The sequence below is a fragment of the Zonotrichia albicollis genome, chromosome 5 (assembly GCF_047830755.1).
Source record: "Zonotrichia albicollis isolate bZonAlb1 chromosome 5, bZonAlb1.hap1, whole genome shotgun sequence".
Classification (NCBI taxonomy): domain Eukaryota; kingdom Metazoa; phylum Chordata; class Aves; order Passeriformes; family Passerellidae; genus Zonotrichia; species Zonotrichia albicollis.
Window position 1 is genome coordinate 68825938 of NC_133823.1, and position 26415 is coordinate 68852352.

A 26415-nucleotide genomic window follows, 5' to 3' on the forward strand; every position below is an offset into this window, starting at 1 on the left:
CCTGCACTCCAGAGCTACCGCAGTAATATTCAGTCTGATGTTTAAGCCCTTCTCAATATTTTTCTACTCACTGAACAGTTAATTTTCAATTTTTTTGTTTTATTTTCTCACCTTGTTCAGTTTGTCCCACACTTGAGTTCATACCTGGGAAGTTTCACCTTTGGTCAGCAGCCTCAGTGTGACAAAAGCTCTGTCAGGGCAAGCAGCACAGGCTCTGGGACATGGCCAAGGATGGGATTTATGGCACCAACAGCCTGGTCCCAGTTTCTGCTGAGCAGCTGGACTGTGGGAGCTACAACAAGAAATCATTTATCTAACAGAATGGGACTTTCTCTACCGGCTTGAGAAAATTTTACAAGATAAAGGACGTTCAGATATCTCAAAAAATGAACTGAAAGACTTATTAATCTGAGTAAAAGCGAGTACTCAAAATATAGACTCACAGTCTGCTTTTACCTTTGATTTTTGAGATCAAATAAACTAGAAAATTTATAATCTATTTTCTCTCAAAAAAGAAGAGACTGTAAGCAAACTAATGCCTGTCTCCCGAGCTTTATTAAAGAGTTTTAAACAAAATAATTGTAAGAAAAAGCTTTTTGAACAACAAAACAGAACATCTTATTCTAAGATTTTAAATCCAAGTGATGCTAAGCCATCATCCTTTTCTAAAGGGATTTTGAGTTCTGTTCAAAGTTCCTTCACACTGGACCTCCAGGTACCGAGAGATGGCTGCACTGACCCCTCTGCAGCATCCAGATGGCTTCCAAAGAAAAAAAACAACTTTTTTTTATCTTTTCTCATGGGGAGTCTGACCTATTTTTCCTAGTGAATAGATCCACACCAACAGCTGGGAAAACACAGCTCAGCTCCTCAGATCTCAGCAAAACTGGAGACACAATTCTTGTTCTCCAGAACAAACCCATCCAGACCCAAGGATTCAGTGAAATTTTCAGGTCTAAGCTGGAAACAGAATTCCTTCCTGGACTCTGTCACATAATTCTTAAAAGAAACCAATACAGATCTTAGAAGTGATATGTGAACCAGTGTTTTTCAGAATGTGCTTCCAGGGGCTCTACTTGTAAAAGAATGTCATGATTACTGAGTGGGAGAAAACAAATTGCAGCAGAAAAATACAAAAATTTTTTCTCACTTCTTTTCTACATTACATGAAGATTTACCTTATAATTAATTTAATAAATAAAAATGAAGAAAATTATTTATTCGCAATTTTATATAACCATACCATGCAAATTTATGCCACATAGTGTTTTGCTATTTTTGGTTTTTTGTCATGCATCCATTTCTGACTCCTCACTACCCTCCAGATATTACTCAGGTAACATTGTTATTCCAGAAAGCTCCATTTGACTGGATGGCCCAAATCTTAGAGAGTTTGAGACAAAAAAAAATTGAATAATTAATAAAATATCCATACAAATTCAAATTCCCTTGTTGAATAGAATAATTCATATTTTTTAATTAATTTATGAGCACAGTAAAATTGAATCATTTTTATAAATAAAGGGTCTACCCTTTTGTCCAGTTGTGAGAACTGGCAATCATGTAAAGCCAAAACCTCTCAGCAACACTGCATTTTTTTTCCCAAAATTAATAGTTAATAGAAGGAAAAAGAAAGACAGCACAAGTCAGTCAGTTCTGCTTCTGAAAAGGTCAAAATATGGACATTTTAAGGTTCAGCTGAAACAAAGGAGAGTGATTGTATCTTTACAAATTGTCAGGAAAAAAACTAGAAAGGAAGGACATGGTAACGTTGAATTCATAAGAACTGTATGTCATTCTTTTGTTTCTAAACAAAGGTTAAATCGTGGTATTAGATGCATCAAAGATTTTGATCTTTTTCAACATTCAAGGACTTGGGATGCTACAACAACAAAATAAAAATCAAACTGCCAATTTTTTTTTCCCTGTAAATATCAAACTGATGACTGCTTAGAGAAAAACACAAGGTAAACCTGCTGGCACTTTCATTTCCTCTAATATGTCAGTTCTTTTGACATTTCATGGAGAAATATTAAAAATATTCAAAAATTTGCCTGAAAATTTACCTCTTCTGGGATATCAGTTTGAAGGATAAGCTGCTAATAATGCATTACTTACAGGGAAATACTTGAAACTGACATCCATAATTTATAATGCAAAGTCACACATAAAACTGGTTTTTAACTCTTTTATTAGCATATTAAAAAGTGCTTTAGAAAGACGAGTTTATAGAGCAGAGCCTACAGTTTTAAGAGTCAAGGAAAAACACTGCGCCTGAATCTCATGCAACCAGGACAAAAAGTCTGGGAATAATGAATATGTGGTTTGTGACTTAAAATAATTAAATATCAGCAAAATTTCTGATCGATATGCGATAAGATCTTACTATTATAATGATGGTAATTATAAAATAATCCAGCAACACACTGCTTCTTGACAGATTGGTGTGGTCTTGAAGTCCTCTCCCTTTTGACCAATCTGACTTTTTTTACAGGAAAGCACATCCATATCCTCAGGTTTGCAACCCAAGATTTGCAGCTATCACCAAGCAAAAATAAAAACAAATCAAACCAGACAGCTGAGCAAACCAGGATTCTTAACTTTCACCTTGGTTATACAGCCAAACAATTGTGAAGCATCCAAATGCTTGAAAATCTACAGAAAGCTGTACAGGAGGTGATACATAATGAAGGTCTTAGAAGTCAATATGATAGAACTTAAAATATTTTGAAAAGAGACAGACACAACAGGTTTTTTCGTTGGCTTTTCACTAATTGTTGATTGGGTTTTGGAGGGGTTTTTTTTGTTATTTTGGTTGATTATTTTTTTCCAGAAGACTCTTGACCTGAGGTGAAAGTGAGCAGAGGATAAAAGCTTGGAAGCCAGGGGAGCTGGAGCAGAAGTGACCCAAAGATATGATGATCTCTGATCAGGGGTATTTTCTTCATGACTGGCTCACTGCTTACTGAGAGATCACAAACTGTATTAAGATGCAGTAAGAATGAAACATCCTTCTTCAAAGTACATAAGAAAACAAAACCATTCAATGAAATGCTCTGTGGTATTGGGAAATTGCTGTTTGTGCTATCCCCAAAATGTCTTTCACTTTAACACTGAGAACATGATAACTTTCAATTTCTTTTTTTAATTTCTTTTTTAAATTGTCTCTCTGAAGGTGAGGAAAACCTATATATTTAATTTGAATCTGAGACTGGTGCGCAGGAAGCATGATTCTGATTTATACATACACAGATTTAATGATCACCCAAGCAGGCACAAGGAGAGCACATATGCTCCTATCAGAAATCAAAGCCCCTCCCAGCACTGCCATCCTCAAAATACCTGCAAAATCAGGAAAATACATTCTAGCATGTTTTCTGTAGCTGTAAAGGAGGCATCCAGATGAAAATCACAGAAAGGTGCAGAGGAGGTGCATCCTAGGCAGAGAGAGAGAGAGAGAGAGAAATTTAACCTCTAGCAGAACATTTAGGTCAATAGAAACAACATCCAAATATACCCTCCATATATCAACTGACAAAAGAAAAGTTTTACAATTTCATACTATCTTCAGTAGAAAATTCACAGCATATGGTGGCAGGTTATGAGTCTATTCTATGACATGATTTGAGGTTGAGTTTTCAAAGTATTCCTACACAGACAGGGCTGCTGTTGCAGTGTTGTGATGGTCCCCAGGACGAGGTGAGAGATGAGAATTGACTCCAAGTTCTCAGAAGGCTGATTTATTATTTTATGATATAAATAATATTAAAACCAAACTATATACTAAAACTATACTAAAGAATGAGAAAGGAGACATCAGAATGCCAGAAAGGAATGAATAATAAAAACTTGTGAATGACCAGAGAGTCTGACACAGCTGGACTGGGATTGGTCATTAAGTAAAAACAATTCACATGGAAGATGCCCCTCTTGGTAAGCAACCTCCAGACCACATTGCAAGCAATCAGATAATTATTGTTTACATTTCTTTTCTGAGGCTTTCCAGCTTCTCGGGAGAAATATCCTGGAGAAGGGATTTTTCATAAAATATCATGGCAACAGGCTGCTTCTGCATTCATGTCTTGATGTAAAATCTCTGAGCTTGAAGAGAGTTCAAGCCAGTGCAATTAGATAGCCTACATTTTCTCTCTGCCCTCACTTCAAATCGTTGCTGACATCATCCAGGCATTTTAACTGGAAATTATGGAAGAGATGCATCCAACCTCAGTGTGCATCGGGCAGGACAAGTCTGCTACATCCAACATCTCAGAGCTGGGGTTTTGGCCTTGAAAGACTGGGCTTGTTAAGGTCATGAGCTTCATAAATCAAAGGTATGAGTGAAACTTTGTTTGCCCTATACATGCACATATTTTTTCTAAGGATACTTTACCAGATGCATCTGGAACATTCTGCTGATGCAGGTTTTCGAGCAAGTTCGGTGAGGTAAATGATGTGACAGCAAAAAGAATGTAGAATATATATCAGAGCAAATGACTGATGCAGCAGCTAATAAAATCTCATGGAAATGTAGCTTTTACCAGGGCAAAGTGGCACTAGAGTGCTAGTGTCTCAAAATTAGTGTGATTCAAAAAGTATATCCAGTCACTGCACTGTGCCATTCACGGCATGTAATGAGCCATGATGATGCACTGTGCTAGATGAAGACATTTAGAAGGTTCATAAGGGTTGTTTGGAGTAAGAATAGCTTTAATAAACTGGTTTATATTATCAGCTGAAATGCTTCTGAGTATGAAACTTTTGCAGTATTATTATACTTGCAAGATTGTTGGAAGAGAAGAAAATGTCCTCATCAGTTGTTCTTGTTTAAAACTTAACCATGCAAGATTACAGGGAGAGAGCTTTTGTTATAGGAACTCCAGATATAATTCTGATTGAATACAATTTTGGAAAAAGCTTTCTCTGTTTTCATTACTGATGTTCAGAGTGAGAGTGATATTTGGACCCATTTTTTTCTCTTTCTTCGATCACAATGATTAATCACACGAGACTTGTCTCCAACTCATGCACTGAAACTCTCAAAGCCTTTCCAGAATTATGATAAGAAGAACAGCACTTGAGAAAAAATAAACAAGATGTGATTTTTGCCCATTTTCCCCCACTTTTGCCAATACAGAGGCTACCAATACCACTGAGGCACTGACCCCAGTCTCCTTCTGGATCATCAGTCCAGCTGATATAATCACGTATTATGTAGTCATCAATTATTAGAGTAGTCACCAATATTATAATCACATTAAAATATGAACAAGATAAATCTCCAGAAAGCCTCAGAACATTGTAAATAAACACATGCAATCTGGATTCATTAAACTTCAAATTCTGAGTTTAGTAGTTTGACCACAATGGAAAGCACAATTTTTAGTATTTAGTTTGTACAACCTTAGACCATATTTTAAAATACCTCAGATAATAAATAAAGGGAAATACTTGAGAACTCCGGTGCTATCTTCCTGGTCATTTTAACTGGGGTGAATCAAGGGGGTGTTGCAATGGAAGCAAATACTTCTCAAAGAGCTACCTCCACTGAGTAAACAAGAAAATTCTTACTCTCAACAGCAAGGACCTGAATGAGCACTGTCTATACAGGAAAAAAAAATTAAATATATATATATATATATATATATATATATATATATATATATAAAATTTTATCTATAATGACACCAGCTGGATGCATCCTGGAGTTTCCTGGATCCTCTTTCCAGCCACTCCTGTGGATGGGTGTCACACTGGGCAGCTTCCAGTCATCTAGGACTGTCACCATGATATTTTCTGAAAAATCTCTTTGCCAAGATTTCTTCTCCTGGGAAGATGAGAAGCCTCAGCTTCTCCATGCTTTGCAGCTCTGTGATGTGGTGTGGAGATTGTTTATCCAACATGTGAATTGTTTTTTAATTAATGATCAATCACAGTCCAGCTGTGTCAGACTCTGAGTAGTCAGATTTTTATTATCATTCTTGTTAAGCCTTCTGTCTGTATGCTTCTCTTTCTTTAGTGTAGTTTTATTATGGCATTCTATAATATAATATAATATAATATCATAAAATAATAAATCAGCCTTCTGAGAACTTGGAGTCAGATTCTCACCTCTCACCTCGTCCTGGGGACCTTCACAAACACCACACGGGAGCCAGGACTGATGGTAAATGATGGAGAGCAGCTTGGAGAGCTCTTGTGCCAGCTCCCTCAGCACCCTGGGAAGGATCCATAGATTAATGAACATCCAAGAGGCTCAGCAGTTCTCTCCCTGCTTCCTCCTGGATAATTCTGCTCCCTGACCCCATCTACAAGCCCAGGAGGACAGCAGTCCTGAGGACAGCCTGTCTTTCTGCTGAAAACTGAGGCAAAGAAGGTTTTAAATACCTCAGACCTTTCCTGATCTTTGGTGACTATATTCCCCCCACCATGGCTAATATAGAATGGAGATTCTTCTCGCCCCTCCTTTTGCCATTACTGCATTCATAAAAATATTTTCCTTACTATCCTTCGGACAAGCGCCCACATTAAGTTCTAATTGGGCTTTGGCCTCTCTAATTTTCTTCCTACATGACCTAGCAACATGCTAAATACTTCCTGAATTTCCTGCCCCTCATTCTAAAGGTGATACACCCTCTTTTTTTTTTTCCTTAATTCCTTCAAAACTCCCTGCCCATGCAGTCCAGTTGTCTTCCCTGCTGGCTCATCTTTCAGCACATAGGGGCAAGTCAGCTCCTGCACCTTCGAGATTTCACTCTTGAAGGACATCCATTCTTCCTGGACCCCTTTGCTTGTAAAATCTGACTCCCTGAATCAGTGTCTTGAGCAGGCCGAAATCTGCCCTCCAGAAATCCAGTGTGTAGGTCTCAGGCAAAACATCATATTTGGTCTCTACCTCCCATTTTCAGAGCAAGGCTTTAAAACTGGAGATAAAAATCTCCAACTGTTTCTCAATATGCCTGGGTCTGAAAGAATACAGCCAGTACATGATTTTATTTCACCCACTGGAAAAAAAAAATATATAAAATTTTTGCATGAGAAGCATAAGCTCTATTATTCATAGAGCTCCAAGCAAAACCCTGCTTAGAAGAATCTCCCCCTGTCAGTCAATGGGAATTCTGCAAGATTAAAGCAAGCAGGATTTAGCACTGAACCTCACTGCCAATGTATTGTTTTCCCCTCTCTGACTCCTAGAAATGGTCATGCTACCAAAATTCTTATTTTATTTCATTTTTGACAAAATTGTTGAGCATACCACTTTAGTAACTTAGTTTCAAGTAAATATGAAAATCCAGTTAAACAAGTACATTTTAGATGCCTAACTTCATAAAAATAGCGACAGAAAGGAATTCCTCCCTCTCCCTTCAATGTTGCAGGTATCTGTGAGTCTCCCTTTCCTGGGGAACAGGTGATCCACACCTAAAGCAAAATATGAGCTTAAATATCCTTCTCTTTCTCATTTTGTTTTCTGTTGAGATTTCTGAATCCCACGCTACTTCTCACTACTTGAATAAGAAGTTCATTTTAAAAATAAATAAGGTTGAAAAGTCCAACCTAACACAATTATAAATATTGATCAATTTCATTTCAATGCATATCTACTTTTTTATCCTCAGAACTGAAAAGGAAAATAAAAACCCTCTAGATTTTCTTACAGATGAACAAGTATCATGGCTGCTTAGGAACAGTTACTCTCATCTTTGAAAACAGTATTTTCCATGCACTTTGTGGACCATTAAAATGATTTAATTTATGAACTGAAAGGATTGCTACTCAGAGAGCTCAGTCCCTGTGCTCTTTGCAGTGCCACAAACTCAAAATTGCCTGGTGACTCAAGTCTCACAGCAACAACTGATATTTCATTTAACTTTTTTCACTAAAATAGCTAACTCTGCAATCACCCATGCCATGCTGAAGCAATATTTTTTCCCCAATACCAAAACCAGAGCCTCCAAAATGACATGTCTGGCACTTTAGGAATTATACCTTGAAGTTGTACAATCTATAGGGAGTATCAAGAGCGTGGCAATGAGTTTGAACAACCTGGTAGTAGAGGCAGTTAACACCCACTGTTTCCTTTTATAGTAGCATAGGTGAAAACAAGAAAAATAACCCAGAAAAAAAAATTCTTTATTTAAAGCTCTAGGCAAAACCTGCTGATACTAGGAACAGTTTGAGTTTTTTTCCATCCATAAATCTGAGACCAGAATCTGCTTTAATCTTCCTCAGCCATCCCTGTTTGAAGGCAGCATCAAATACTAAGTGTGTTTATGAGAGCAGAACAAGGTAGGACTCCCCGCTTGGGGAGCACACTTGCTTCATTTTAATTAAGGAATACCTTGCCCAGGTTCCCCAGGCTAATACAAGTCTAATTGAAGTCAATACTAAGTCCAATACCTTGCCATATGTGCAGTCTAAATTCACATCCTAAGCTCACCTCAGGCAGGTGAGAGTACTGCACACAGGCCTGACAGAGCTTGCAGAGGGACAGAAGCGGTTCACATCCCCTGAGATCACCAGAGCCAACACCAGCAGGTGCTGGAAACTGAAAATAGAAAGGGAAGATGCAGAGTCAGGTGCAGTCAGAGAGCTCAATGTGCATTTTTTTGAAAGAGATGGGTGTCGCAGACAACTTTTATGAAAAATATTTTCTTTAGGATCTTTTCCTCCTGAGAAGCTGGGAGGCCTCAGGAACAAAATGTAAACATTGATTATCTGCTGCTGTGGAATGCAACAAGTAGATTTTTGATTGGCCCATGCTGGATGTTTCTAATTAATGGCCAATCAGAGCCCAGCTGGCTCAGACTCTCTGTCTAAGGCGCAAACCTTTGTTATCATTCTTTCCTATTCTATTCTTAGCCAGCCTTCTGATGAAACCTTTTCTTCTATTCTTTTAGTATAGTTTTAATGTAATATCTATCATAAAATAATGAATCAAGCCTTCTGAAACATGAAGTCAGATCCTCATCTCTTCCCCAACCCAAGAAATCCTGTGAACGCCATCACAGATGGGTAATTCAAATTATTCACCTGGGGGTACAGTGATGCCAGTGTTTAGCCTTCACTGCTCTTTCTCCAACACCTATTTCACAAAAATCCCAAGTGCCAAAGCCACCCACTGCTGCATCTGGGCTTCTGGACAGGGAGAGGTTCATTCCCACAAAAAACAACAACCAAACCCAAACAGTATATCGGTAATTACCAAAATCCTCCCTTTTAAAGCAAAAAGGCACAAGGGAGAGGAGGAATCATAGATTAAGAATGAAAAACACCAAAAGCTAAAGGTTTAACCCCTTTGTGAAGACAACTGCTAACTCAAGGAGCTCCTTACAGTGCTCCAGGTAGACAGCTGGGAGATAAAGTGATGCAGATCCAAATCCCATGGGTTACAAATTGTCAACCCTGGAATCTATTTCCAATTTAACAGTAGTTTTAACATTATATGAGATTGTCATCATCACTCCTCAACAGCTTTAACCTCTGGAGCTTTCAAAAGAAGAGACAGTGAATTGAATTCGTTATTGACCTTCCACCTTCGAGACCTTAGCACAAAGGTAAGAACCAACAGCTCAAGAGGTTCCTGCTGAGACTGCTAGACTACTTTTGGTCCCTAGTGTGTTCTAATGCCCCTCACACACTTGCCAGGCTTCCCTACTCATATCTTGCTGGATTTACCTCGCCCTCCATCCAATTTTAAGTCAAAATTCAAGCAGTCAGGAACATCTGACATGTAATCCTCCTTGTATTGGATGCTCATGTACATCAGCAATGCTGGAGCAATGTCAGCTGCAGAAAACAGCACTAACAGTTAAAGATGACCATAAGCCCATGCCAGACTTGAGCAGTGATGACCACAGGGGCTGGAATCTGAAAACTGAACCAGAATCTTGCAGTAAAGATTATTTTACTAGCAGCCTGCATCAAACACATCAAGATTTCTTAAGCAGATGACAAAGCAGAGAAAGAGGGTTTCTAACTATGAGATTTTCTTGTTCTGTCTCACACACGACTTTCCACAGCAGCTGCCACCAGGATGCTGGCCAAAGGCCAGGTGAAGGAGCAGAGATAATCATCAGCCCTTGGTGCAGCAGCAAAGGCTCCCAGCTGGGTGCAGACATGCCTTAATTATGTCTGTGTCAATTATGCCAGGGAAAACTGGCTGAGCTGCTCAAAGGGTTATGGCACACATGCCCTGTGCAAGTCTCAGAAATGGTTCTTAATGTGGAGCTACAGAGGAGCACTTTTAATATCCCAAGACTTTTGTAGGGGCTGATAACTCTTGCCCTTCACAATTCACACCTCAAAACTTCTCAAGACCTCTGTAGTCTATTCATAAGCTAAATGCACCCAGGAAACAAACACATAAAATATCAATCTCTCTTCAGAGGTAACAGCCTGGACTTCTTTGATATGGACAGCATAGAGATCAGTTGTGAAGAATATAAAAGAACTGAATTCAACAAGAGCACTCTCTATAGAATGTATTTATTACTCCTACCTTTAGTTAATGTATCATCAACAAGTCAAAAAGAGAAACAGCAACAGAAAAGAACCATTTAAAATGGAACCTAAACTCTGTGTACTGCATATATATATGGATATTTGATATTAATATAGATCTATCAAACTTGTTTAAAACCTAAACACTGTGTACTGTGTACTGCATATATATATATATATGGATATTGATATTAATACAGACCTATCAAACCTGTATTAACCAGACGTCATTGGGCAACACTTCAACAGACAATTTGAATAAAGACTATTATTACAGATCCTTGCTAACACTAATAAGGAAATTTTGCACCACCAAAACTCAGATTCAATATGTAGGTACTAGGCATCTAGTAAAGAGCAAAAAATCTCCAGGGGTTTCATGCTGACTTCCTGTAAAAACAATCAACCATTCCAAAATCCATAGATTGCTTTTTCCATGTGCAGCTTGCTTCACCCTTGCTTACTGCAAATAATTACGTACCAATGCATACAGCTGCACTCTTAACAGAGGTTCCAAAAGCAAAAGAAAATAAGAACAGAAAAAAGAATCATGTTTCTCATAAACTTCTGTTTTCCTAAAACCATATTTCAGACAGACATGTAAAGCTAGATTAAAAATTATCAACTCTTATAAAAAGCTGGAAGCAAGGCTCATTCAAATCCACCTAACATATTGACAACAGCCACTGCTGGATAGGTCACTCAATTCACAGGACTTTTGAACCCCATTTAAAATTTCAGAGGGGAAGAAAACAAAAAACATCAGAGCCTCCAGTATTTAGCATATAGACCTTTTTGCCACTTCAAGCTAAAGACCTTTTCAAAAATGCACTGTCAGCAGCACAGCTTTTAAGGGTAAAATGAGGACTTTAAAGTCGGTATCCCACTGTGTGTTCTGCCACTGCGCTGCCTGTGGAGTGTGAAATAAAGGGCAAGGATGGTTCCTAAAGTCTCAAACACTCTCTTGCAATGACTTTTATCCCTTTGAAGACAGAAGGAAATGCAGCTAATGTGTTTACAAATAGGCTGGAACCTGCTACTTCTTAAGGGAAGCTCACAAAGGACAAAAATGCCTCCTAGAATCTCATTATGTTATTTAAAGGGACATTTTTGGGGCCAGCAGTCCCCTCAGCTTGACCTCTCTCTTTAATTTCACCTCTTTAAAAATTTAATGCAGTTTTCTCAGATTCTTGTAATGGTTCATAACTTCTGTCTCAAAATTAAAACAATTTAAAGTGTCACTGATCTATGATAATAACAGAGGGAATCCTGTCTGTGACAAGTTACAAATCCATCCTTACCCTTCACCTTTAGGGGGGAAAATGTTGATAATTCAGCTGACAATACATTAATCACTTTGCACCCTCATCAATGGAGTCATTCATAAAAGCCAATTAAGCAACATGGAAATAAAACCCAGCAGTCCCAAATGAGAGGCTCCGAAAGAGGCCAACGTGCACAAGTAACAGAAGACAAAATACCCTGTGAAGATAATGACTGTAAATGCAATCCTTCAGCATACCCTAAAAAATTAACATTAGAGTGTGAAAGGCTGCAAATAGGTGCCATAGAGGAGCCCAGCAAGCTTCTTTAGTAAACACTGCAGAAATAAAGAGGAGCAGTACAGAAATAGAAACTCGGAAACAAACATAATTTCATATTTTCATATACCCCGCTGAGTGGGGTGTACAATCACTGCTTTAAAAAAAGGCCATAAAATTATTTGACTATCTGCTTTTTAATTCCTGGTTTTCTATCTGAGGGCATAAAATCTATACAGTAACTCTTTTTTCCCAATCTTCTCTGATTTATTCATTGCTTATTTTTCAACACAAGTGTTTACTTAATTCTGTACTCTTCATTTGCTTTATAGACTCTCAATAGGACCATTCCAATCAGTGACAAAGAAGTTTTTACAATAACTCTACTTTTTAAGACTCATATTCTGGCAATATTAAAACCCACAACTAAATTACTACATTTGAAATGGTACATCAGACTCCTAAGTATAATTTTTTCCTTTTATCTAATCTAGTAGCATAATGATTAGTGGTGAGATACCTCAGTTACTGAAAACATCTCTGTGGGAACTTGATATATCCTTCATTTCATACTTTATGCAATGCAGTTCCTCAAAGTCAAATTCTTGCCAAAAATATCAGTTTTCTTCACTTCATTTTACCTATGGCCATTCCAGCAATAAATAATGTCTATACAATAAATATCAGAATGTTTCAGTGTAACACATCCAAATCTGGTTTCCCTAGCGATATACAAAGGTACCTCAATATGACATTTGTGGCTGAAATTAAAGATCACAGAACATGCAATGTGCTTTTGGGCAATAGAGCTGGAGCCACGTGGTACCAGCAAATAAAATTTATGAGAAATCATACTTTTCCATCATTCTAGTTGTTACTAAGTCCCCACTCATCCCCCTAATTGAGATATGAAATTTCTCATTTCTAATCCTACATTGTCTGTAACATAGCTAAATCTGAAGCCACCTGTACATATGAATCAAGTATACTCCTGAAGTCAATGATTTTAGTAGATTTTAGTAGAATTTGAGCACTTCCATCCCAATAATGCACAGAAGTGACAACACAAAGGGAAAAAAATCAGGTAAAAAAACCCATATCTCACCTGTAGTGCAATTTTGTTGGGAAAAGAATGACAACCAAGGGCAATACTGCCTAGGCCTGGAATATTTATAGGGCAATTAACTAATTCTGAGATTCATAAACATTGCTACATCCATGCTTAAGATATTAACAAAAATGTCATGCAGCCACACAAGCTCCAAATGAAATATTCTCTCAATAAACAAAGAAAAAAAATAAGGTTTTATTTGAAATCCCCATATTATTCGGATCTAAATTGTGTATTGGAATGCAAGCTCAAGGAATAGTTTCATGCCAACACAATTTGAACCACATGAAATCTCACATCAAAGCAGAAAGGTGACAAGATCCAGATTTGTCCTTATTCTGAGAAGCAATGCCAGCACTCAGAATTCCTAACTTTTAGCACTGACGTTACACCAGTTATTTATCTCTGAATTTTTGTGCACTAAAGCTATTTTTTGACAGTTTCAAACAGATTGTAGGAGTAGTTCAATATACTCCCAAAGGTGAATTTAGTAGTGTGGTCCAGTTGTAAATTCATCTGCCTTTACTTCCTGCATGATCTGTAGGCCAATCTGAGGTCAAAACCTGATACAACATGATTTGAGAAGACAAATCTCTGACACCATTAAGAGCATTGTGAAGAACTAAACTGAAGACATTTATTTATTGTGTGTTTTATACAAATAGTTCTTCTGGGCTTTCAACATTTACTGCTCAGGGTGGACCAAAAAAATGTTATCCCTTAAACCACAGAAAGCATACCAATTAAAAAAAAAAAAGTTGATCCATTGAGGACATTCCAAACAAGAAATTCCAAACAAAATAAGCTTCAGGATCTAATTTGCATCCATAATGCAGTGGTTTTGTCATTCATCTTTGCTGGAGGAGACACAAATTTGGGTGATTTTCAATCTTGCAACAGGGTCAGTCACTCCTGACTAACACCGGGGCAGGTAGATCTCCCTTAAGTTTGTTCTAATTTAGGAGTTGTTATATAAGGTGTAAAAATCTACAGTTCCCCCAAAAATATACACATCTCAGAGGGAAGTTCCATAAGATGATGAGCTCACTTCCTCCTGGATGAAGTTCATTTCACCACACCCCTCTCACTCTTGTCCCTCCAAGCATCATCCCACTGACTGAAATCAGCTCTGGCACAGCTCACAATATTTATGGAGTCAGCTCAACTCACTAAATCAGCAGAAAACTATTCAAAGGGTTTTTTTCTTTTTCCTTCAGGAGAATATTTGACATTTTTATTAGAGTCGGTACAAGCTAAAGATAATTTCTTGCACTGTCTTTCATTATGTTTAGAGTTGCTTCAATCTCCGAAGAATAACTTAGCAAAGAAAATTTAATTATATATTTTGAACATTATTTTCAGCAAAGGATCTACTGTATTTTTGCCTCAGTTCTGTTAACTTCTGCATATGACAAACCCGAATTGCACTTTAAATACAAACCTTGATCTTGTAACACTTCTGTGTATGAATCTTTCCTACATTGATACCAAAAGAAAAAGGGAAATCAGAAGTAATCATCAAAAAGTTAAGATGGCATAGCCAGATGAGATGATCCCTTTTCCTGTTGAGAAAGGGTGAGAGGAGCAAAAGACACAAAGAAGGCATGAAGAAAGCTGGGCCTTGCTTCATCAACGAGTCCTTGGGACTGGGCGCCTTGAGTATTCAAGGGCCAGAATCATCAGTCTTAATCAACACCAGTTCAGTGGTATTGCATATCACAGCTAAATTGGGATACGTTTTGCAAAGGATTGATTGTTATTTGTGTGTGCAGTGATCGTTTCTGTCAGGGGAAGAACTGATCTTTGGCCATGTGCGCTGCCAACCCAGTAAAGAGCTGAGGGTGAAGTCTAAAACTCCCCTGCTCTCTCTTCCAAACACTCCTGTCACAGCAATTCCAAATTCCCAGCTGACACACAGACCTACACACATTCAGGTGTGACAGAAGAGGCTCCAGCAGTCAAATCCTGCCTGCTTTTCCTTAGAAAAACCTTTCCAAGTGCTCAGTGATATGTGCAGCAGCACCACAGCATCCCTCCAGCTCCTGCTCTGCCTGCACAAAGCTCAGATGAAAGCTCAGAAGCAGCTACAAGCCAGGGCAATAACTCTGCAGCCTGAAAGAAGGCAGCAAACAAAGCATAAAGCTGACAGAGTGAGACTTGACAAGTCTGCATTTGTCTGTTCCAAGCAACAATTTTTGCAATTTTAAGAGAGAGCTCCAGCAACTTCCAGTATGACAACTAATGCTTCACCTGTAACATTCTCATAAAGAGTGGCAGTCGTGTACAGGGTTTGGGTTTCTTTATCCCTGAGGATGGGTAACAATTACTTTATTTATATATATATATATATATATATATATATATATATACACACCTCTATATATAGGTATTTAAACTACCCATTAAACAAGATGGTTCTGTATAGCAATAATTTCTTGCTATACGAAACTATAGGTTTTGAAAGTGATGCAACCTTCAAAATTCCTACCAAGTTCATAAGGCCATGAGCTCAACACTGGAGCTTCCTAAAATTCATTCTGCTCTTATTAGATGCCATTAAATCTGCTGGCCACTTAAGTACATTGTCTCATTATTCAGTATTCTGATGTGTCTTATAAACCCTGCACTACCCCTCAGTAATGGTTGCAGAGCAACTATGGTAACACACAAATAAAATATCAAAGAAGAAATATTTTTATTTTCATCCTCACATTAAAGTCAAATTAACCAGAATATCATTCTGGTTTAAAGGTTAATAAAATACAAGAGAAGTTAATTATTAGCAAAAATAAATATTTATGATGCAGGCACAATGATAAAAACAACAAATGATAAAGCCTCTTTAGTGGAAGTACTTGCCCTAAAGGATAAGAGACATGGCAACCTAATAACTTCACCAGGGGTTATGAAAAATTTGCACATTGCCTGACAGCCTAAGGTAAAGTCTTATGGTAGCTCTTCAAGTGGATAAAAGGCAAAATGGAATGCAATGCAAAGTGGTACCATTTATCTAAATCAATGGAGACATTTCTTACTGCACTGACCTTCACTGCATCTTGAGAAGCATAAAAAGCATTAAGAAACATTTTAAAAACACCCAAGGGTTTTCTTTATCTAGGTTTTCTCCCTGATCAAATAAACTGGAACTCTTTATTACAGATATTCCCCATATTTCAAGTTAATGTACATTTCTTTGCAGCATAGCCACCTAAATAACCTTAACACTTTGTGAGGGCCCTGGCAGTCTCTCAGAAATGTCATTTTCCTCCCATGACGCACATTCCTCAGAGCAATAGCTGTGCAAGGCCCCTTGCACTGACACTGAGTAAAATTATCATCCTTAGGATGACCAGGGAATGGACTGAAAGGACCAGTGTTTAACATCAGTGCAAGCACTAAAAGCTGGAAAACCATGAGTGTGTGTGAAGTGATGTTGAACAGGTGATAAAGCTCACCTGCATTTGTTCTCTTACTAAAGTGGTCATGAGAAATCACACTGCTGACAGAAGGGCATCTCTCTTACCAAAAGCAGCAGAGTCAACTGTTTGCTCCTGGCTCTTTCCTCATGAAAACTCAGATTTAAATCAGGCAGCAGTGGCACTGTTCCCTAAACAGACCTCAGTAAGCCATACTGGGCCAGTTTTGGAGCACATTTGTCACCTCAGCACAACTGAACCATCCTCTGTTCAATCAATTTCCAAAGGTGTTCAGCATCAGAACACATGCAGACATGAAATATAAAGATATATTGCATTTCGAATATTTATAGAACCTTACAGAGTATTTATTTTTAGTCCCTCAACTCTTTGATGGTGATCCATGTAAGGCCAGCTTTTCACACCAGGAGAAAATGGTAAAAGCAAACTCTGCACGCAGACTGCAAAAGTATTTCACCCCTAATTCTCTTTATATCTGTAGGACTTAAAGAGCACTAATAAATTAGCAAGGCTTAAGTAAATCAGACTATGATAAACCCACTTCTCCTTATTCCTGCTTATGGTAACACACAAATTGCAGTAAACTGTGGCTCCTGATTATATGAGGTATATTCATTTCTAAAAATTATCTTCAATCTCTGTATTCTTTCCTATAATGCAAAGCAGTCTCATTGGGCAACATCTCTAAGAAAGCTGAAACACAGAATAAACAAAAGCTTGGATTCATGTGATTTTTTTATGCATGTTCTCTCTTTTTTAATTACACCTCACTGTTGCCATTCAAGCATTCTGTTTGCATCTGAATTAAAGTCTTTTCAAATTTCCTTTTGCTTTTTTCATATGTTGTTCTCATGTTTACCTAGCTACACATGGAGCTCCATTTTACATGTCCTTTCCCAAATATCTCAACAAATATGTACTTGGTTTTAAGCAGGAATCTGGTCTAAAATCTAAAGTAAATTAGCATCTTTCATATGAAAAATGCAATGAGGTGTGCAAAATCTTTCATTTAATACCACAGGAGCAATAGTATATCACAAGTAAATTTTATCAAGTATAGGCCAGTGAATTTCAAGCTCTTTACATCCTTTTCATACATAAATTACCAAACTTACCTACATAGTTTATAATTTTGAGTTCAAGTCACTTGAATTTATGAGTTTCTGCATAGGATTAGTAGTTTCTGCACTGCTGCTCTGTGTAATACTGGTTTTAGTTCTCTGCATTTTTCTTTGCTATTCAGACATTTTTTCTTATTACACTTCCAAAACATCAGAATTATTTCTGAAAAGTTTAAAAGACACATGTTTTTCTGCTTAAAAAGCTAATTTCAGACAGTAATTATAGGCATCACTCAGATGCTAAGTTTATTCCATAAAACCTGACAACAGTATAGAACAGTGACAGAATAAATGTGATGACATATCGATGACATATATTAAAAACCATTGATCAGAGTATTGGAAATACACTGCCTTAGGACTTGTCATGGGGATTCATGTTTTATGTCCAAATCCAACAGCTGCTTTTAAAATTCAGGGTAAAGATCTGTGTATCTCACCTGTCTGTTTCTTTTGAGCCTCTAAATCCAACCCACAGAGGAGTTCTTGAGTTTTATCCTCTCTTCTCCTCAAAATTAATGCGAGTCGTATAAAGCACCTGACATTTGTAATCATTCCTTTATATTTAAAATATATGTAAGCCAGAACAAATGTGAGAGTGGCTTGGCCTGGTTCCATGGCTGTGCAGGAGCAGCTCTCCTCCTCTCTCTCTCTCACACATATTGCATGTTTTAAAGCTGTCTGGTGGAACAGATAAATCTGGGCAATCGCCCGGGCTGTAATGATTTCTCCTGACATTCTCAATTACATTTTGGAGAGCCTTGAGTACAACATTTCCAGCAGTTCCCTCAGCTGAGAGCATAAATTTTCTTAAACTGCAACAGACTGCTGGGCAAGATTTATTTGCTGAGCAGTTAACTCTGGTTACACCAGCAAAAGCGGGAAGTGAAATGGCATCAAACTTCAGCGGCGGTAATTAATTTTATATTTTATTTTATTGTAAGACTTGTGCTACAAACAAAGGATAAATTCATATAATCACAGCACAGAGGCATTTCTTTAAACTTCCTACAAATCAGCATGGAGTGCTGATGCAGGAAGGTCACCATAAATGTTATTAGGGACCTTGAGAGCATTTTTGGCAAGGGGCTAGAAGATGAAGGCGTGAAAACTGTGCTCTGGAAGAACCATCTAACAACAGGTAAATTTCTGTCAACATACATACTTTTGACATTAATTGGAAACCTGGTTGACTAGGGTGATAGCAACTTAGTGGATTTTAACCCTTGCCTGTAAAATCAGACATATTCGAAAACTCAAACTGCCCAACTTTTTGGGGAGGTCTGGAGAGGCATGTTTTTTTGGGAGTGGGGTCTTTAGTTTTTAAACCATTTCAATTTGAAAGCAGCTCTTAAAAAATGAAACACAAATGCACAAATACTGTTGCTTTGGTTTGGTTTTTTTTTCACTCAACTAGAAAAATAACCCAAACCACTACTCTTTAGAATGGTTCTGTGTGTTAACTTGTAAAATTACATGTCTTGAATTCTATCCTAGTACCTCTGAAGATACAGAGTTGTCACCTGTATTTCTGCAACAGACATACATGTCCAATTCCCTTCACACAAGACACTGGTAGTATAAGCAAGAAAAGGATCATTATAGCTTTTTTTTTAAAGGATAAAAGCACATCATTAACTACAGAAAAACAAGAAACTCCATTGAATAGATGATGTTATCATTTACTCAAAAAGACTGGTGAGAAAGAGCATGTACATGAACTGGCTTTTACAGGGAAGAGTAAACAAACACATCATATTGAGCACAAAATATAACCCACAAAATATAAGTGGAACAAGAGAAGAAGTAACATTTCAGCCAGAAAATATCTATCCTAAACAGTATTTCCATCAAAGTTCTTGAAAGAGAAAAAACCAACAAACTCACAATGAAAACAACAAAAAAGACTTTTAAAAAGCTGATTTAGTAAGATATTCTAAGATATTTTCTACAATCTTGATCTTTCATTAAATTCCAAAATTATAAGAGGTCTCCTTTTGAAAAGCATTTCCAGTTCCATGAAAAAGCAGCCTGAACTAGAAAGCCAGAGGGAGAAAAAGAAAACATCAACAACAAAACACACGAGGAAACTATACATCCAAATTAAGGACATCCTATTGCCAACATCTCCAATTTAAGTCAGTCTCTGAGCACTTGGGGTGTATTAGAAACAGGGCATATTGCAACAGAAAGATCAAAGGCTTGGTTTTGAAAGTTCCACCTGAAATACTTGTGCTTTGGTGTTCCCAGCTATAAAGAAAGATAACAGCATCTCCCTCCCCCAGAGGGGCTCCAGGATGATACAAGCATCTATCAAGAAGTCCTTGCATATCACAGTGACAAGTACTCCAGTTTTTAGCACAGAAATAAAACTCACTTTGCTACACAAGATAAGCAGATTGAGCTCTCTATTTGTACTGAAGGTATTTTTGGACCACCACGGGCCCAGTTTAATTTATAGCAGTGTCTGTAGCCTTGACTGCAAAGGCAGCCCTTCTATGGCCCCAAAACAGTGACTCTCTCAAGGAAACAATTTATACGTGCACAGGTTCCCCAGCCATGAGTGCAGAGTGAGAAAGGTTACTAAAAATCAGCTGGTAGAGTTTATTTTAGCAGATGGATGTCATTAAGCACAACACACAGGACAGAAGTTCATACAACCTATGGAATACTGACTATACAAATCTCCAAAGTGGTGCTCACCAGCAGATTTCCCTGACTCTTTTTGAAATCTTACACTGTTTTACTTTTCCTGTACTTAATTGCTTTTAATTTCTCATTTTACACAACTCATCCCCATTTCTCCCTTATAAAAACCACTTCATATTCTGTCTTCTCACTCCTGCTTAGCAGCTGCCAGAAACCCTAAATTACTCACAGTTTTATCCACCACCTTTCCTTCAGACTCTTCTCATCTTGCTTGAGAACTGCAACCCATATTTAAATTCACTTCCAGGGTGCCAGCAGCTCCTCAAAGCTGCCAGTAATTTGTTTTTCTCAGGGACTACATTCCAGAAAATGCAATATTTTATCCAACGTACAAGACAGACATCTGCAGGAGAGGAGATTTTGTCCTCATTGAAAACAGCTTGGGCCTTTTAAGACTAAACCAATAGAAGTCATCCAGCGATCTTATATAGATTTTTATTTAATGTTGTGACCAAGTGTCCTGAGCTGCAGGAACAGAGCATTCTTTACATTTTCTGCTGACTTGCTACCTCCAGAAGCAGCAACTGATGCCAGTGATTAACAAGGACCTGGTGGAAATTCAGCACAGCCGCAGTGGCAACTGCAATAAATGAATTTAAAATTAGACACTGAAAACTTTAAACAAACAGAAGATGAGGGGAAAGAAAAAAGTTCTAATGCACTGTAATGGATTTTAAAAAATGTTGTGAAACATTTCTATGCCTGTACTTATGGAAATTTCTCTGTCACCTTCTACTAATCTATGTTAACAGCCACAATCTCTGTCTTCAGTGGCAGCAAATTATATTTGTTTTCTTTTAATTTGCTCTTGAAAAACACTAACAAAAAATAATTGCAGCACTCCCCCCTGAAAATTTTGGGCCTAGAGGCTAATTGATAGATTTTTCTCAGAAATAAATACATCACTATTATTAAATATTATTATATAAAATATATATTATATATCTAATATCTATGTAATATATTATATATTATATAAAATATATATTATAGAAAATATCTATTACATAAAATATATAAATAGTATTAAATATTGTTTTAACTGTTTACTTTTTGAACACAGTTACATATTTCTCCATTATTCTTCAGTTTTAAAGAAAAAGAAAAGGCCATTGAAAGAAAAAGAGCAATTTCAGCACAATTATTTTAAGGTTCGTTAGCTTAAATTACACAATTATAATCCTCACATTTATATTTCATTTCAGTATATTGTCACTGACAATGTGGCCATCAAATTTGGCATTTAGCTGTTTCTGTTGTCCCACACACAAATAACATTTGTGTGTTACTTATATGTTTTACAAGAAAAGGTAATTTATTAAAGACTAATCCATAACAATTCCCCAGATTTCATTCTGGAAGGATGACATCCTCTGAGATCTACCAGGAATCAGTGCTAAAACGGTGATAATTTAATTAACACATGGAGTATCCATCAAGAAAATTAGACGTAATATGTTAGCCAAAAGAGATTCTTTGAATAAGGGACCCCTGGAACAGAGCAGGGGTAGCATTGCCTCCATAGATAGCATGCACAGGTAATATCAAGGCAATGCCTTATATTTTGGCTCACTTTGAGGACCTGTGATTCAAAAAACATGTGGACAAATATTCAGAGGGAAGGCAGATGGACAACTTAAGATCCATCCACCAGGGCAGAGGATCCATAGTCACTTCTTATGATAACGGATTATAGCATAACTTGGTCCCAAGAAATCTGGACAGAAAATCTAGCAGAGATTTCTGACAGCAGAAAGCACTTTAAGGTAGTTTTAAAAAATTCCAACAGACAGAAACTGAAAGCTAGTTAAGCTCAGAAAAAGAGGTGAATGCTTTCAATAGTGAGAGGGAGTACCCAAGCTACTTTTCCAGGAATGCACCTAATTCCTTGCATTTCATAGGCCCTGAAATGGTTTTTTGAATGATGCAAGTAAGTTAGTACCATGAGATATAAATCTGATACAGAAACAACTATTTAAATTTCAAGAGAACATAATTATGCAGAGATTGTACTATGAGAAAGGTCAGATAATGCAGATAATGCAGAAGGTCGTCTTAATGTATTCCTAGTAGTTAGTCCTACGTATCTCTGTGAAATGGAAATATTATTCTTTGTTTTGGAAAAATGTAATGTCTGCTTGGAACAGGCTGCCCACAGAAGCTGTGGATGTCCCATCCCTGAAAGTCTCAAGGCCAGCTTGAGTAGAAAACCTGCTCTAGCGGGAGGGTGTCCCACTAGAGGGAATGGAACCAGACGATCTTTAAGGTCCCCTCTCACCCAGCCATTCTGAGACTCTGATAGCAAAACCAGCAAGCTGCAGAACATCCCTTACTCAGCTACAGTGCTATAAGGTTCAATAAATTCAGTGACTACAACAATTCCCTCTGAACCTCAGATTGGAAGCTGCTGTGAAGCCTGCCCTGCGCTGTTTTCAGCTGTCCTTGCACAATGATTATGGCTGTCCCAATTAAATTGCTCCACACCCATGGCAACGTCTGAGATTTCTTTAGGCTGAGGGATTGCCAGTGTGTGGCAGTAACTTAAATGTTGTGTCCATTTCCTTAGGGCAATCTTCCCCTGACAGAAAAAATACCATCTACTCCTACCAAATCAATTGGCCTCATTTTAATTTCAGAACCTGTAATGTTTAACTGTGTCTGTATTGAAGCTCATGTAGTCAGAAATTATCTACTGTGTATTTGTATATCACTCAGCAGAGGAAGACTCTCACCTAAGTAGATATCACTGCAAAAACACACATGAGAAGACAGTGGCTAAAATGAAAATATCAAAGCCAGGCTCTTCCAATCTGTTTTAAACTGCTGATCTGAATTTTGTAAACTACTTCGTACTTGCTAATATTCTCACAAGAGACCAAATTCAAACACTACAGTTCTTAAGTACCCCAAATGTCAATGCTCAGTTAGCTGCCTTAAAACAAAATTCTGTAAACTTCACTGATGTAAACATAACCTTGAATCCTAATTTTCAATTCAACACAAAACAAAAATCAAACTGATTTTTATTCTGAAATACCAGAGAGCCAAATTTGTTTGCTTGCCAGGAGGATGCTGGGATTCTGCATTTACAAAAACTGAAAATCCTTCCAAATAAAGGACCACATGAAAATGAAGACTAAAATGGAACCCTGGAGCCCTGAAAGTGTTGCTTGGGCAAAAGATTGCCTTTTCCATCTTTCAAAAATGCAGAAGGAACAAGAGATTCCACCCAGCTAAACATCCATGACCTGATCTCCTCAGCCATGCTGGAGGATCTCCAGGAACAGAGAGGCATCTATCTCAGAAGCACAGCAGTCATCTTTTACAGCTTGGGCTTCTTCACACACATAATAAATCCAGCTAAAACAGAGCCCAAGATAAGCCACATTAAGGAATTTGCATTGAACTAATATAATCCACACCATGGCCAATGAGTGTGGAAGGCTATTTAAGCATCAAGTCCATGAGTGCCTTGCTGAGTGCCTGCAAGCTCTCAGATGAAAAGAAGCAGAGTTCAATTTTTCTGTGAGATTTTAACATCAAATTGCCTGCTATTGGATTTTGAATGCTTCAGACTCTTTATGTTTATGAATTTTTTATAAATGTTACTTAATATGCGAGCGCTATGAGATTGTACATTAGCTGGAGAAACAGCGTGATTTGTGACAGATATGAGCAATTTTCCTGTACTCAGATAAACTGAAATAGAGAGCCAGTCTCCTACCATATGGTGAATCTCAGCCCTCATGTAACACAGAAGTCTTTGCCCAGCAAAACTACATGGTTTTACCACCAGCATCACATCCATCCTGACAGTTTTGAAGTCACAGACCAAAGTAGAGTTGGAAGAGACCTCTGAAGGTCATTGGGTTCAAACCCCTGCAATAATCTGGGACATCTTCACCTAAATCAGGCGCCTCTGAGCAAATGGTGCTGTCCAGCAACAAATGTTGATGTCCTGCTTTGATGTCTCCAGGGATAGGAACCTTCTGCATCTTCTCTGTTCCCCTTGTGCTCTGCTCTGTTCTTGCTGCTTTCACCAACACACAGCACAGTTGTCTGCTCTTCGTGTTTATCAGACTTAAATTTCACTGTGACAAACATAATGCTCCTTGTTTTGAACCTATCCTGCCTTCAAATAATGGAGAATGAAGATGCAGGATGACAAAAAAAAAATGTAATGTCTTAAGAACATGAAAAAAAGCAAACACCCAGCCTAGGGATGAACTTGCACGAAGAAATAACAGAAAAGAAAGGATATGCACCCAAATTTCAACCTCCTGATACAGCCTTCCCAAAAGGAATAAAAAAAGTACATGTCCTGATTGGAAATTTTTTCATTCTGCTCTGTGCTCTGGCTAACCCAGATATCTTCCAAGGAGCAGAGGAAAACACAGTGGAGAGAATTTAGCATGAGTTTCAGCAGAAGGTTAAAGGTCTTTGGCCTCTGTAGCAGAACATGCTGCAAAGCAGCCAGGATAATTATGGAGGAGGGAAGAGAGTAAAGATTCCTCCTTTCTAGGTCACTGAAGGATGCAGCATCCCCAGGGCACAGACAGATTTTGCAGGTGTATGAGTAGAAAAGAACAGTGTTTGCAAAGAGGTAGACCCTGCAATGCACCTAACTCGTGTTTTCAAAATTCCTTTGAACACAAACACAAAAGGGTGGCTACCCTGAGGGTGATGCACACACTGACACATGCAGGAAATGCTGATTTTGGTGCCAAGAAGGTTCTGCAACATCAGGTAATGACAGCTGAATTTAAGCACCGCTTTTTTGGTGTGTGTGGTCCTCACTGAAAATGCCCACTGAAATTCTGTGCTAGCAAAAAGTCAAAATAAATAAATGAAATTAAATAAATTGGCAGGCAGAGCCATAACTGGTATGCACTGGACAAACATTGCTATTTTAAAATTATTGTTATTATTGAGCAAGCGCATATAAAATACTAATAAAAAGTCACTCCTTGCAAGACTCTCTACAATCATCATGTTGTCTCTAGAGAGAGTGATAAGCCTTCTGCAAAATAAGCATATCTACACTTTGTTATCTCCTCTGTCTCTATGCACTTCCATAAAGTCATGCTTTTTTTTTAAGAATGGTTGGTTTTGGATAGCACCTCCTAACATTTCAAAGAATCCTTCTCCTATGAAGCTTTACCATGAGCTGCTGTACTTAATCCTTTTTTTCCCTTCTCATGCTTTTCCATATCCATAATAAGCACTTAAAACAATGAACTTATCATTGAACTTATCAAACAGCTCCAGGGCATTGCTGTACTTTGCTCTTAGACTGGAAATAAAATTACACAGCCGAGGGAAAAAATAAATATTACCCAACAGTTACAATTTTTAGCCATTTTTATGTGGAATTTCTCTTTTGGATAGAAGAACAAACACCTACTTCCTTCTCCTTAAGCTGCCTCCTCTAAGAACTTATCCTCTTTAAGAGACCTCAATACCAAGATCAAATAAAGTGGCTACTCTGCCTCATCAGATGGCATTTCCATTCTTGCCCAAATGAATCCTTTCTTTCCTTCAAGATCATAGAAATCTAAAGATTTGGGGGAGTGTTCAGGGAAATTGCCTCAAAACATCATGCAATGTCAAAAACAGTCTGAATCATGGTCTCTGAAGGTCCCACCATCCTCTCAAGCAGCCATGATCCACCAGATGCTTCTGTGTTATCTGTGCTGATAAGAAATAGCAGCTTTGTTATGTCTGACACATGCCAAAATGAGAGTATCATTCCAAGAAAATCAGACACACGGTGGTCAAAGCAACACCAAAATTAAAACAAGCTACATCAAGAATATCCTTCTCCTTCAGTGGGCTATGGCAGCTCCCATTGAGAGCAATTTCTGCAATCCTTGCTGTGGTGAATATGGTTCCTCCAAAAGTCAAGCCAGGCACTTTAGGCTTTGTCTCTGTTGCCTTTGTGTCTTTGAAATTGCAGGAATGACATGTTATGATTGATCTGTCTCTTGGTGCTACTTCTC